The sequence below is a fragment of the Triticum dicoccoides genome, chromosome 2B (assembly GCF_002162155.2).
Source record: "Triticum dicoccoides isolate Atlit2015 ecotype Zavitan chromosome 2B, WEW_v2.0, whole genome shotgun sequence".
In the NCBI taxonomy this organism is placed as follows: domain Eukaryota; kingdom Viridiplantae; phylum Streptophyta; class Magnoliopsida; order Poales; family Poaceae; genus Triticum; species Triticum dicoccoides.
Genome location: NC_041383.1, coordinates 736,205,092 through 736,219,556, shown reverse-complemented (window position 1 = coordinate 736,219,556; position 14,465 = coordinate 736,205,092).

Sequence of the window (14,465 nt, the reverse complement as noted above, 5' to 3'; positions counted from 1 at the left end):
GAAGAGGGAGAGGAGCGTGCAGCAGCGATTTAGGATTGGACGAGAGGGCCGGCGCGCTGTGAGTGGATCAAAATCAAAATCAATTTACCCTTCAATTAAGAAAGCGACCCCACATTAACTAGTCTCCCTTTTATTCTGGGTCATAATTGACATGCATTCACATTTTGCTTGTCAAATACAGTACGTGGTCAAACTTGGACCCAAAATATGCAAAACAAAAAAATACTTCCAAGACCAGCGCCGCTCTTCCGCTCTTCTCCTCTTAAACCACCGCCGCTCCTCTCCTGTTCCAATCTAAATCCAGCGCCGCACCTCTCCTCTTCCATTTCAAAACCACCGCCCCTCCTCTCCTGTTCCAATCCAAACCAGCATCGCTCCTCTCCTGTTCTAATCCAAAACCAGCGCTGCTCCTCTCCTCTTCCATTCAAAAACCACCGCCGGTGAGTGAAGGTGCTGTGGAGAAGTAGACCGATGGAGGAGTACAACCGATACGTGAGGATCGCAGACGGCGACCTTGTGAAGCTAGCTAGGATGTTGGAGGTATAGTCTTGGTTTGACAACAAGGACCAACTAGCGGAGATGGCGACATCCATGGCCAAATATCTGCAATAGAGCGAAAAGGTGGCGATACTCCCAGAGGTAGCCGCACAGGAGTACATAGAGCTGCTCCTCTGGGCCATGGAGCATTCACCGAATCCGATCGTGAGGGAGCGGTGGTGGGAGTATCGATCCTAGATGTTGCATCCACCAGAGATTGAAGGATCGAGCATCTACAGGGTGCCGTTTGTGAGGGTGTCATGCCAGAGCGAGCTGATGGAGTCTTCGTCGACCAAACCCAACTGCAAGAGGAGAAAACCAGTTGGCCCGACAATGCTTCCCCGCCATCCTCTCCCTCGTCGTTCACATCGTCTCAGGGGGCGGCTGTCTGCTGCCGAGGAATAGGAGAGGACTGCCCCCTAGTCTGATAGTCGGGTAGGTTGTGTATTGTCAGGAGGAGCTTAGGGTTGTCAGTATTTGTAGGTTGGGAATTGTGTTTTGGGTTGTGTATTTTGAGAGTACTTTCAGATATGAATGTCTTTTGAATTTTAGATTTGCAGTATTGAGCATATGAAATATTTTATGAATTCTAGAGATATATTTTTAGCACTTATAAATGTAGTTTCATAGGAGTATAAAAGTGCAGACAATGTGATTCTCAGAGAAGAAACTGTAAGTTCAGTTTCAGATAAGAAACTGCAACTTTCAGAGGCAGAGCATTTAGATTAACACAACCTTTTCAAATAGGGTTAACATCATTTTGGAAGTTTTATTCATGGTCAAAAATGGCAGCCAGTTAACATCATGTTGATCAACATTCATGCACAGCACATCTTCATATGATGCACAGTCAAAAAGATATGCTATTTTCAAAATGCCCACACAATGTCGAGTGTGCGAAACACAGAGGAAACGAGGGACGAAGTTTTGGCAAGTGTTGGATGTGGTGTGCGTAGATGACAATGGGGACCCACATGTCAATAAAGGCAAAGGCAAAAAAATTGGAGATATTTTCCCTGCACAGGTGGAATCAAACCCGGGCGGAACAGCTGTCGGGTAGTGTCACTTGGCCACTAGGCTAGTTCAGTAGTTTCGTTACTAATAAGGCACTTCCTCAGGTGGTCGGATCCCCTCCTACGCCTTTGTGCGCTCACCGCGACGCCGCTGTTTGCCGTTGTGAACATGCTGAACAAATGAGAGGAATCTGGAGAGGACTGTATGTGGAGAGGCGGACAGTCGGGACCCACCAGGTCTATGGCCGTACGCAAGCAAGTGCCTCATCGAAAAAATACTTCCTCCTAATGCTATACTGACGTTGGGGCCCACGGGTTTGTCAACATAGTTACATTTTTTAGGTGCTTCAATGTAGTTACTATAGGAGATAAATTCACAACGAAGCTGGGGAGCTGACTTGTATCATTTATTATCACTGTGGCAGCAAGTATCAACTGGCTGTTGGGCTGCCCCGTCTAGGCTTTCTTTTTTAACATGCGCAACCCATGACATGTCGATTTGTATTTTCTTGCGGGCCGTCATGTATCGACCGGCCTATGGACCTCCCATCTGAGGTTTTATTTTTCCTGAAACATCGGCAGCCAAATTTATGTATTTTTTTGAAGAAAGCGTAGAGGTCTATTCTATTTTTCTATATAATAATAGGAAAACCTGGTCCAACTTATGTTTCCCTTCTAACTATATTATATATTTAACATATTTTATATGTTCTTATATATTATTTTTTTTGTCATCATATATTTAACAGATACTTACATATGTAAGAAAACTATATCCCACATCTTATTAACTTATAAAAATAATTTCTTAACAATAAAATCCTAGATTTTTTTGGCACGAAAATCCTAGTGATTGTGTACAAAAGCTTGGTAAGATTTAAGGACGAATGTAATAATAAATCACTTATTATTTAAATATATTTATAACAAAATGCTGAGCCCCTGTTTATTTTTTGATAACATTGCTGGCCCAACCCAACATTATAATTAGAATTAGCCCAGGAAAATCGTGTATTTCGAGAAAGTGCAAATGGCCTGTAATTTTTTAGGAAAAAAATAAATGGGTCGCATGGAAGCTACGTTATTTATTCATCCAGCCCAGTTAATGGACTGTAATTCAAAAAAAAGATCAAATTGATTGTCAATTCTACCCGACAAAAAAGGCTATAAATTCTAAAAAAATGGGTTGAATACATGCCACATTTTTGGAGGCTGAAATGTGGGCCAATAGGTCAAAGCCAACGCAAGTCGTTGTCAACTTAGTCAACAAATGATTCTGACATCGTTAGCTGTTGGATTTACATACAACGACCGACATCCATCTTCAATCTCTCGTCTTCTTCATCCAGCGCCGCTGGGACCACCTCCCGCATCTTGCTGCTAGCAGCTCTGCTTAGCACACTTCGCTGTGAAGCGCTAATCCATCGTTGGCCAGGCCATCCCTCCACCCCTCCACACTTCCTGTTCTTCTCCACCGTCTGCCGAACCACACCGCACCAAAACCAGTTAACCCTCGTACACCTCTCCGTCTGTGACTCTACTCCCGCATCTTCCCATCTCTGGCTCGTTGCTGTCCGGGGACTCGCCGTCGTCCACCACCTTGGATGCGCTCGGCGCAACATGGTCAACATGGTCAACGAATGACACCATTGGAAGTAGACTGTGCGTGGAGAGGCTGACAGCTGGGTCCACGGCCGCATACAGGGAAATGCCTCATTATTACGCGCAAAATAATGATTCCTCCACCTGACAGCTGGGACCCATCGAAAGGGCCTCTGTATTTCGTGAAAAAAATGTTCCCCCCGCTGACAGGTCGGACCCACCAGCTATATCTTTGCATGTAAGGAAGTGCCTCCTTATTACACACAAAAATGAATACCCTTGCTAGCTGGGACCCACCATAGTGGGAGACTAACTTGTGGGCCAACTAAGTTGATGGGGACGGAGGGCTTTGTCAACTTAGTCAATATGAATGATTCTAGCTCCAGTGACCGTACGATGTCCATCCAACGGCGTAGTGCTTCTTCAACCTCTGGTCTTCTTGCTCCAGCCGCCCAAACCAGCGCCGGTCGTGTCGCGTGCTCCTGCCTCCTGTGGCCGGCTGTGATGCCGCGGAGGCCTCACCTCCCCCTACTACTCCCATCGCTGGCCAGGCCATCCCTCTACTCACCCACACCCCCTGTTATTCTGCGGCGACGACAACCTCACACCGCAGCCGAACCAGTGAACCCTCATACTCCTCTACGCGTGGGCATTCACTGTCGCGTCTTCCCCGGCTCCGCGTCTTCCCCTTCTTAGGCCTCGCCCTCGTCCACTGCCCTGGTGCTCTCGGCGCGGCGTGGTCAACATGGTCAAGGAACCGCTCGCTGTCATTCCAAGAGGCCTTTAATGGAGCAGGGAAGGCGGTCGACGGCCCCGCTCGCTGTCATTCCAAGAGGTCGGATTGTCTAGGAGGGGGCGGCCGAGCACTGCCTCGGCCTCTTTATAAAGAGGGGAGCGAGAGGAACGGTGCCTCTCAATCCTTCGCCATCTTCCTCTCTCCATTCCTGCTTTCTTTCTTCTTCCGTCATGGCGAGGGGGCGTGGCGATGCTTCATCAGTGGCAACAAGGGTTTCAGCCAGACAACGCATCACTCCTCCCCAGGAACTTGTAGCGGCGGAGCCGGCCTCTAGAGGGAGGGGGAGGGGGCGAGGCCGAGGCCGCCGTGGAGCTCGGGGGAGAGGAGGACCGGGAAGTAGATCCGCCTCGCCCCCTCCAGCAGCCCTTCCTCCGATGGAGGGCCATGCTGGGGATAATCCCTGCGAATACTTCGTCAGGCTGCGCCATCCACCATGCCGTAGCCTTCGCCTCCCGACCCCGTTTGCGTGGGAGATGGAGCTGGATCCGCCGCAGGCACTACGGCTACACATGAGGGGTTGCAGAAACAGCGGCACGTGGGTCGATGTCGAGTTCCCTGCCCCCACGTCATGTATCTTCACAGAGGGTGGAAGACCTTCGCTCGCCTCCACAGCTTGACGGACGGGCTCGCTCTCCATTTTAAACTAATGGAGGGTGGCCTCCTCTCCGTCAAGATCTTCGGGCACTTCGGGACCCGCATGAGGTGCTGCGTAGAGAGCTCCTCGACGATGAAGAGTCCTCCTCAAGCGAGAGTGGCGAGGAAGACAACGGCAGCGACGACGAGGGCAGCGGGCGGCAGGATGACGGGTCCGACTAGGCATCGGGGGTCGCTCCGAGCGGCACCGGCGGCCCCATCATCCGTGTCACCGACTTCTTGAACTTCTCGGGGTCGCCTCCTTGGGCGGCCGGCGTTGGGAGGCTGCAGAAGAGGAAGAGGACGAGCGGCGACGCCGTCAAGTCGGAGTACGCGGACACCAATGCCTTCGTCGTGTGTTGGCGTCCTGCTGCCTCGTCTTCGAGCTCTGCCTCCGGCGCCGCCATCACCATCCATCCCTCGGACGGCCGTCGAGATATCCTCTTGGTGTCTTCTGCCACTCATAGCTCGCCTAGGCGCCCCTTTTGCCCTTTTGCCTTCTGGTTCCATTTCCTAAGGAGAGGGACAAGAAAGGGATTACAGGAACCTTGTGTATTTTTAGTCCTGTAAGCCTTCAGGCCTTTGTTAGCTTTATGACTCGTATTCCCCTTGTTCATGTTTTTCACTTTGCTTGGACTATACCTGTACGGGATATTTTTAATGAAAAAGGGACGTTTGCCGGGATTATGTTTGTGGGAGAAACCCACGACAAGGGGTGAATCCTTGTCATCTTTCTAGACAAACGTTTTTTTTCGACAACAGGCCTTGCCGTCTCCCCACCTCGCTTGACCTTTCCCATGCTCTCGGCGGGGGAAAGGATGAGGTGGGCTTAGGCCCTCGCTTCCTTCCTCTACTGCCGCGGCTACGATGAGATTCAGACCCAGGAAGTAATCCTTAGGTGCCGAAAAAAGGGAGCACGGTAGCTCAGAGATAGGACGGGGTTTCACGCGTCCTAGTCCATAATGAAACGCATGATAGGGAATATAAAACTTATCTGGATCTGCAGCCCCCGGCGATCTTGGCTTGCCGTGGAGAGATCCTCATTTTTTGCAACTCCTGGCGATTCTGGCTTGCCGGGGCTCGGGCACCGGTTCGTTCCCTTCCTTCCAAAATAGCTCGACAAGAATACTTATGTGCCATGTGAACCAAAGAAGACAGGGAAGGACAAAGACGCACACCCAACCTCTAGGCTAGGGGTTAGTTGCCGCCAAGCACTATCAACCCTAACCAAGGAAGAGACTCAACCTAGCATGCATGCTATAAGTTAGGGTGCCAGCGCTTCGTTTATTTATGCTCAGGGTCTGCGCCTGGCTTTGTACAAAGGGTCACATGCCTTGCCGGCAAGGCTTGTACAAAAGGATAGCTTGCCGGGAGGCCCGGCAGCCGCCGCTTATGGGTAAAACTTGCGAATATGCTCGATGTTCCAGGAATTGCTCACTAGGACGGCATCTTCGGTCTCCAGGCGGACTGCGCCGGGCCTGGTGACTCACATTACCCGATAAGGGCCTTCCCACTTTGGGGTCAACTTGTTGGAATTCTTGGTCGACTGAACGTGCCGAAGAACAAGGTCGCCTTCCTCAAAACTACGGGCATGAACCTTGTGGCTATGGTAGCGGCGCAAAGCTTGCTGGTAGTGTGCTGCTCTCACAGCCGCTCGGAGATGATCTTCCTCGAGGAGCGTTGCGTCATCCTGGCGCAGTTGCTCTTGCTCAAGCTCATCATAAGCAAGCACTCGAGGTGACCCATATATGAGTTCCGTGGGGAGAACTGCTTCGGCCCCGTAAACCAGGGCAAAGGGTGTCTGGCCGGTGGCTCGATTTGGCGTCATTCTGATCGACCAAAGAACTGCCGGCAACTCCTCAATCCAGCGTCTTCCGCTTTTGTGCAGCCTGTCAAAAGTCTTTGTCCTCAAGCCTCGCAGGACTTCAGCGTTTGTTCTCTCCGCTTGGCCGTTGCTCCGTGGATGCACCACGGAGGCAAAACAGACCCTGCTACCGAGATCCTCAATGTACTACATGAAGGCATGGCTTGTGAACTGCGTGCCGTTATCGGTGATGATCCTGTTGGGTACTCCAAAATGGCAAACTAGTCCCTTGAAGAACTTGATGGCTGACTGCACCGTCACCTTCCTCACTGCCTCCACCTCTGGCCACTTTGTGAACTTGTCGATGGCAATGTAAAAGTACTCAAAGCCCCCGACGGCGCTGGGGAAGGGGCCCAAGATGTCGAGTCCCCAGACCGAGAAGGGCCAGGAGAGAGGGATGGTTTGAAGGGCTTGAGCTGGTTGATGAAGCTTTTTCGAATGGAACTGGCATGCTTCACACTTGGTTACTAGTGTCGTCGCATCCTGGACGGCGGTGGGCCAGAAGAAACCCTGCCGGAAAACCTTGCCGGCAAGGGCCCTCGACCCTATGTGTGAGCCACATATGCCTCCATGTATCTCTGCCAACAGCTTTAGTCCTTCCTCCTGGGAGATGCACATCAACTTCACCCCATTCGGTCTTCTTCTGTATAGCATGTTATCAATGAACTGGTATAGAGCAGACCGGCGGGCTACTCTTTCTGCCTCTTCCTGCTCCTCAAGAAGCTCTCCTTTTTGAAGGAATTGAACGGTGTGTTGTGCCCATGCTGGAGCCTGTGGCTCGACAGCAAGGACCAAAGGCGTCTCTTCTGCCGTAGGGGCAGCCGCCTCCATGGCCATGACCTGAGGTCCTGCCGGAGTCGGTTGTCCTGCAGCAGGATTGGCATCCACGGCAACATCTCCACCGGTGGCTCCGGGGAGCTCGGTGGGGAAGTACTTGCCGGGTCCTAGCTTCCTTCACTTGTTCTGCCCAGTCGACGGCTGAACGAACGGTTGAGTTAACTGAAGCACAAGAGTACCTGGTTCCACAGGTAGCTTGAGGGCGGCGCGCTTTGACAGGTATTCAGCAATGTCGTTCTCCGCTCGAGGGACGTGCTCCGCTTGTATACCGTCAAAACGCTCCTCCAGTTTCCTCACTTAATCCACATAGGCTTCCATCAGAGTGCTTTGATAATCTTTGTTGACCTGTCTGACGACGAGTTGCGAATCACCCCTGACGATGAGCTTTTTAACTCCGAGGTCTGCCGCGATCCTGAGACCGGCGAGCAAACCTTCGTATTCGATGGTGTTGTTGGTTGACATCTCCCAGGGAAAGTGCTTTTGGATGACGTACTTGAGGTGCTCCCCGGTGGGTGCGACAAGCAGCACACAAGTACCGGTGCCTTGCAGCGAGAAAGCCCCATCAAAGTACATGATCCAGTCGCTACTTGTTTCATCACCGGGGAGAGTGGTCTCTCGTACCTCTTCGTCGGGTGTCGAGGTCCATTCGGCAAAAAATTCCGCCAAGACTCTGCTCTGGATCGTCGAGGTGCTTTCGAACTTCAAGCCGAAACTCGACAGCTCTAGGGCCCATTCCACGATCATTCCTGTTGCATCTGGGTTATGTAGTATCCGTTGCAATGGAAGGCGGGTAACCACGGTGATCTCGTGCGCCTGGAAGTAGTGGTGCAGCTTCCTCGAGGCCATAAGGAGGCCGAAGAGCAAGTTTTGCACACCTGAGTACCTCAACCTAGCCCCCTGTAAGAGGGAGCTGACGAAGTAAACTGGGTGCTGGACCACCTTCTTCTCTTGCATCACTTCACCTGGCCCACGGGTCCTGTCGCACCGGTGTCAGGCTTGCCGGGATCGAGTTCTGCCGGGGACTCAGTCCTGCCGGGATCGAGCCCTGCAGGGGAGGGTTCCGACCCGTCAGCCATTGGTTCTACCACCGCTGCCGTTTCCTCGTCAACCTCTCTCCATGCCACCAATGCGGCGCTAACCACTTGATTTGTTGCCGCTAGGTATAGCAGCAACGGCTCTTGCAGTTTAGGCGCAACTAGCACCTAGGCAGAGGAAAGGTACTTCTTCAAATTTTGCAACGCTGCCTCGGCCTCCGGGGTCCACTCTACCGGGCCCGTCTTCTTTAGGATCTTGAAGAAGGGGAGGGCACACTCTGCGGACTTGGAGATGAATATGTTCATGGCGGCAACGCAGCCAGTGAGCCGACACACATCCTTGATCCGCTTGGGCGCCTCAATTTGCTCGATAGCCTTAATCTTGTCGGGCTTGGCCTCAATCCCGCGCTGCGACACAAAGAACCCGAGAAGCTTGCCGGATGGGACACCGAAGACACACTTCTCAGGGTTCAATTTGAGGTTAATCTTGTGCAGGTTCCCAAAGGTTTCCTCCAGGTCTTGCACGAGCGTTGCTTTGTCCTTGGTTTTGACCACTATGTCATCCATATAAGCTTCCATATTTCTATGTAGCTAGGGTTCAAAACCGATCTGGACTGCTCTTGCAAACATTGAGACAGCACTCTTCAACCCGAAAGGCAACCGTAAAAAGCAATACGTACCACATGGGGTGATGAACGCTGTCTTTTCTTCGTCTTCTTTTGTCATGAAGATCTTGTGGTATCCCGAGTAGGCGTCGAGGAATGATAACAGGTCACACCCTGCCGTGGAGTCAACAATCTGGTCGATGCGCGGTAACAGGAAAGGATCCTTTGGACAAGCTTTATTGATGTCTGTGTAATCAATACACAGCCTCCACTCCCCGTTTGCCTTGTGCACTACTACCGGATTGGCCAACCACGTCGGATGGAGCACTCCCCTTACCAGGCTTGCCGCCTCTAGCTTCCTAATTTCTTCCGTGACGAACTCTTGCCTCTCCAGAGCTTGCTTCCTGACCTTCTGCTTGACGGGCCGCGCATGAGGACAGCCGGCAAGGTGGTGCTCAATCACTTCCCTGGGAACGCCGGGGATGTTGGAGGCTTGCCATGCAAACACACCGACATTCGCCCGCAAGAAAGTGACGAGCTCGCTTTCCTATTTGCTGTCGAGGGTGGAGCTTATGACGAAAGAACCACCCGTGTCGTCCTCCTTTATGGGCACCCTCTTAGGCTTTAGCGGCGCAGCTCTGGGGTTCTTTCTCCTGTCGGCGGAGCTCTCTGGCACATCCTCGACGGCAGCACAACACCCCGAAGAGGTGCGCTTGCCGGAGTGGATGCGAGGGGTCTTGCCGATCTTCTTCCCTCCCGGGGCTCTGTCGGCAGGAGCAGGTGCCTTGGCGGCAGCTGCTGCAACCGCTTCCTGGTAGAGTTGGTCGGCACAAATTAGCTGCTGCAATGGTGATGATGTTCATTGGCCCGGGCATCTTCAACATGTTGTAGGCGTAATGCGAAGCTGCCATGAACTTGGCTAGTGCCGGGCGGCCGAACATCCCGTTGTATGGCAAGGGGATTTCGGCTACATCAAAAACAATCCTCTCCATTCTGTGATTCAGCTTGCCCCCGAAGGTCACAGGCAGCATGACCTTTCCCTTCGGCTGGCTCCTCCCCGGGTTAACCCCTTGGAAAGTGCCTATTTCCTCGAGGTCTCCATCAGGGATCTGCAGCTTTTTGACCATGGCAGGCGAGATCAGGTTCAGGCCGGCCCCACCGTCGACCAACATCCTTGTCACCTTGAGGTTGCGGATCGTTGGGGAAACCAACAATGGCAAACACCCGACCGCAGTAGTGCGGTCAGGGTGGTCCTCAGTATCAAAGATGATGGGCATACTGGACCATTTCAGCGGCTTCCGCGCGTCGAACGATGGCTCCACTTCTATGATCTCACGCGCCCACTTCTTGAGCTGGCGGTGGGATGTATGCAGCGAGGCGCCACCATCGACGCACATGGCCTCTGTGGCTTTCTGGAACTCGTGATTGCCGGACTCGTCGTCCCCGTCGTGATCATCATCTTCTTGTTTCTTGTCGCGGCCCCTAGCGGGCCTCTCCTGCTGACTCTCCTTGCCGCGGTGGCCTCCTGGGTCGCCACGTTTCTTGCCGGGCCCCTCGGCACCGTCTTGGCCCTTCTCCTTTTCCCTCCGCTCATACTCGGCCTTCTGCTTTTCAGCAAGCAGCTCTACTTGCCGGCAGTGCTGGAGGTCATGGCCCTTGGTGCGATGGATCTTGCAATACTGCTTGTCGGAGCCTCCTGGCTTGTCGGCAGCCTCCAAGGCCCGGCAGGCGACACACCCGGCAACCTCCTTGCCGGGGTCGCTCGCCTTGTTCTTCTTGGTGGCGCCGGTGTCGTCGGATCCCTCGACGGCAAGCACGGCCTTGACCTTGCGTTTCCTGTTACGGCACCGGCCCTTCTTTGCTGGGGTGGCGATATCGCCGGTGGAATCGGTTTCCGCGCCGGCATCTTCACCGGGGTACTTCCTTCCCTCTTCAGTGCGAGCGCATCGGTCGGCCAGAACATAGAGCTCGGCCACATCCTTAACCTTGTTCATTGCCAGTTCTTCGTGCATCTTGAGATTGCGCCCGTTCTGGTGGAATGCACTAATCACGGCGGCGGGATGAACATCGGGGATGTTGTACTGCACCCGGCTGAACCTCTGGATGTACTTGCGCAGGTTTTCTCCTTCCTTCTGGGGGATGATGTGTAAATCACTCGCCTGGCCATGAGCCTGGTGACCTCCGGTGAAGGCGCCAACAAACTCATGGCACAGATCCGCCCAAGAAGAGATGGAATCCATCGGCAAGTAATTGGCAAGCACCTTATCATCGCGGGCCCCAGCAGCTTGCATCGCGATGGTGTAGATGCTGAGGAATTCCGACGGGTGAGTCTTGCCGTTGTACTTCTCGCCAACGTCAGGCTTGAAAGTGCGGTGGGAGGGCCATTGGAACAACCGCAGCTCACGGGTGAAAGCCGGACATCCCACGTCGTAGGGTAGGCCGCCGTAGCGCCCCAGCGTCGGGTGATCTGTGGTGGGCCCTACCCGCCTATCCGACTAGTGGCGCGCGTCGCGTCGGCGCTCAATGGTGGTTCGAGCATCCTCATGAGCCCGCTCCCGAAGGACCTGGCGCTGATCGCGGTTGGTTCGTGGGTCGGACGACACGATGGAGGCATCATCACGAGCATCATCATGACAGGTCGTCGCCCGCGGCGGCCGGTGCTGAGGAGGGGAGTACACCGTAGCCGCATCGCCTTAGGCTCGGCCCCTACTAGCAGGGGGTGGCACGACAGAGCGACAACCCATGGGTTTTGCCGGTCGTAGCTCGTCGTCATTGGCGATGCCGACGAGGCTCCGGACGGTGGCCCTCCATTCGTCAAGCTTTTCCGCCATGGGGGGAAAGTCAAGGAGGAGCTGTGCGCGCGCCAGGGCTTCTGCTGGCGTGGGTGGCGGCGAGAGTTGAGTGGACCGCAATGCACTTCGACTCCTAACCACGTTAGAAGGAGCCCCATCACGGCTCCGCAACCGCCCACCACCTTCATCGGCGCCTCGGCATGCACGCTGGCCTTTCTCATCCTGCGAAGGATGCATAGGGCTTTTCCCAGGGCGGCGCCCCGGGCCACCAGCGGGGCGGCGCTGCTCATCATGTATGATTTGAGAGGAGCACGCCGTAGGTGCTGGCGTTGGTGTCTTGGAGGTCGCCGCACCGTCGGTAGGCGGCACGACGACGCACCTGGAGGGCCCCGCACCGCCTGCGGGGGGTCCGACATCCTTTCTTGGGCCGGCGCCGCGCGGATCGTCGCCCGTGGCACCAGCGGTGTCGCCCACCGGGCCCAGACCGCCAGGATAATGCGAGTGTTCATGGACCGCGCCGTGGGTTCTCTCCACGACTGGCCCGCTAATGGCCCGCACCGGCGATGGCAGCCTGGTTCCGGACGAGCGAATCGTGGTGGTCGTCTTCTTCTTAGGAGCCATGGCGATGATGAACTGCTAGGCCTACCCCTAGGCCAGATTCTCACAATTTGCTTCCCCTACCTGGCGCGCCAAAGATGTCGGTGGGAAACGACACCTATGGGATCATTGGAATTCCTTCTGTGGTTGCGGGGGCACGGAATCGTGAGAAGAGCGGGACTAGTGGATGGCACAAAGGGGATTTACCCAGGTTCGGGCCGCAAAGATGCGTAAAACCCTACAATCCTGCTTTGGTGGTTGTATTAGTGTTCTTGAGCTCTCGAACTAGCTCTGGGTGCTATGAAGTTTCAAAGAGCCGAATCCCCTCTCAGCATGCCATGGCCCTCCTTTTATAGGCAAAAGGGGCTGCAATAGTGGCACACAGGAGGTGGAAAGCGCTACGGTGTTGCAAGGTTATCGCTAGTATTACAGGACAAGACGCATTAAATGCGGGGCTTAGGTGTCCTTCGCTTTATTTGGGAACGGGGGTGAGGCATGTCCCGTCCGTCGCCGCCCCTCCTGGCTTCGACACACGCCCTGGCCAACAACGCATGCAACACCATGTAGGCAGGCAGGCAGCTGAGGTGGCGCGGTGGTGGAGTCTCCTCGAAGGTTTGCATGCTGCCACGCAGGTGCCTGCCCAGCTGGTTGGGTCCGTGGCTGCATATGAAAGGCGGCAGGAACTTGGCTGGTGCGGGCCTGGCAGTGGCCTTGCCGGTGCGCTTGGCGATGGTCTTGCCGGGTGGCCCGGCATGGGTCTTTCCGCGGCGCGTTGGCTTCCCCGGCAAGGATCTTGCCGGGGAGCCCTGTGGGTTTCTTTGGTGAGGATGGTTGCATTCCTATCCTCTCTTGATCTTGATTGCTCTTTTGTCTTCACAAAGATCTGCATGACACCACGGAAGTGCCTCCCAAACCCTGTCCCAATGCGACTGCTCAGCGTAGGTGGGCTCGAAGGTGGCACACTCCGCGGGTGTGGACGGCTGCCCCCGGCAAGGTCCTTGCTGGGGCAACCTGCATCACCCGTGTGGTCTTCGTGGTCTTGGTCCTTCCTTGTGTGCTTTGCTTGTCCTTGTGGCTTTGGCTTTTCTCCGGCTTCCCTCTCTTGCCTTGCTCTCGTGTGGTTGTCGCAGGTGGCTCTGACTGCCCGTGGACAAGTAAAGGGGTCAAAAGCTAGGCCCCTACTTTTGTACACCGACACCGCGCCTTGTTAGCCCGAAATATTTAAGATATATCTTTGTCTCGTCATGCTCCGACAACTCCATCCATCTCTACCCACACCTTGCTATTTCGAAATTACAACGCGCGCGAAAACTCCCACCTCCTGTGAAATCCCGACACGTGAAATGCCCGTGGTACCCCTGAACCGAAAGAAGCGCCTCAAATCGGTGGGGGTAATTTCACAACTTACCCCACATTTCAGACAAGCGCGTCCCTAAGCCATGGTTCCCCACTGCCATCCCATCCGCCCACCCATTCATACACCGAGGCCGTGAAAATCCGCAACGAAGCCCCACACCCTGCTCCGTCCGCCACCCAGCCCGAGCCTCTTCTCCGACGACGTCATCCACAGCAACACCTCGACGTCCCTCATCCACTGTACCGGATGAGGATCCATCATCGATCTCATGGTCCGGCCGGTTCAGCCACACCGTCCTCCACCTCCAAGGAGCTACCCTGACGTTCCCCTCGTCTCTCGCACCACCTCCATTCCCACACCAGCGTCTTCACCTGCACCGCCGGAAGAGCATCATCATCGCTGTTTCCTCGGATGAAGCTGCGGCCTAATCAGCGCCACCAAAGAGGTTGTACACTAATCGCCGCATTTTCTTCTTGATTCGATCTCACGGTGCTGCTGGCGCTCGGTCCCGAGCCGACATGGCGCGGCTCCATGCACGGCAGCGTCACCGGCCACTTCCTCCACGACATCGCCCCCTCGGCGGCGATGTACACATTAGTAGGAGTTGCTGCTGCTTTAGCTCTCGCTCGCGCTGCTGCTCTGCTCTTGCTCTCGGTCCCCTGCCTGGTCTGCTCTTGCTATTGCTATTGCTCTTGCTCGCGCTGCTGCTCTCGCTCTTGCTCTTGCTTGCAATGCTGCTCCAATTTAGCTACACTTCAGTCGACTGAATCGACTTTTGGGTCAGTCGATTTTCAGGGG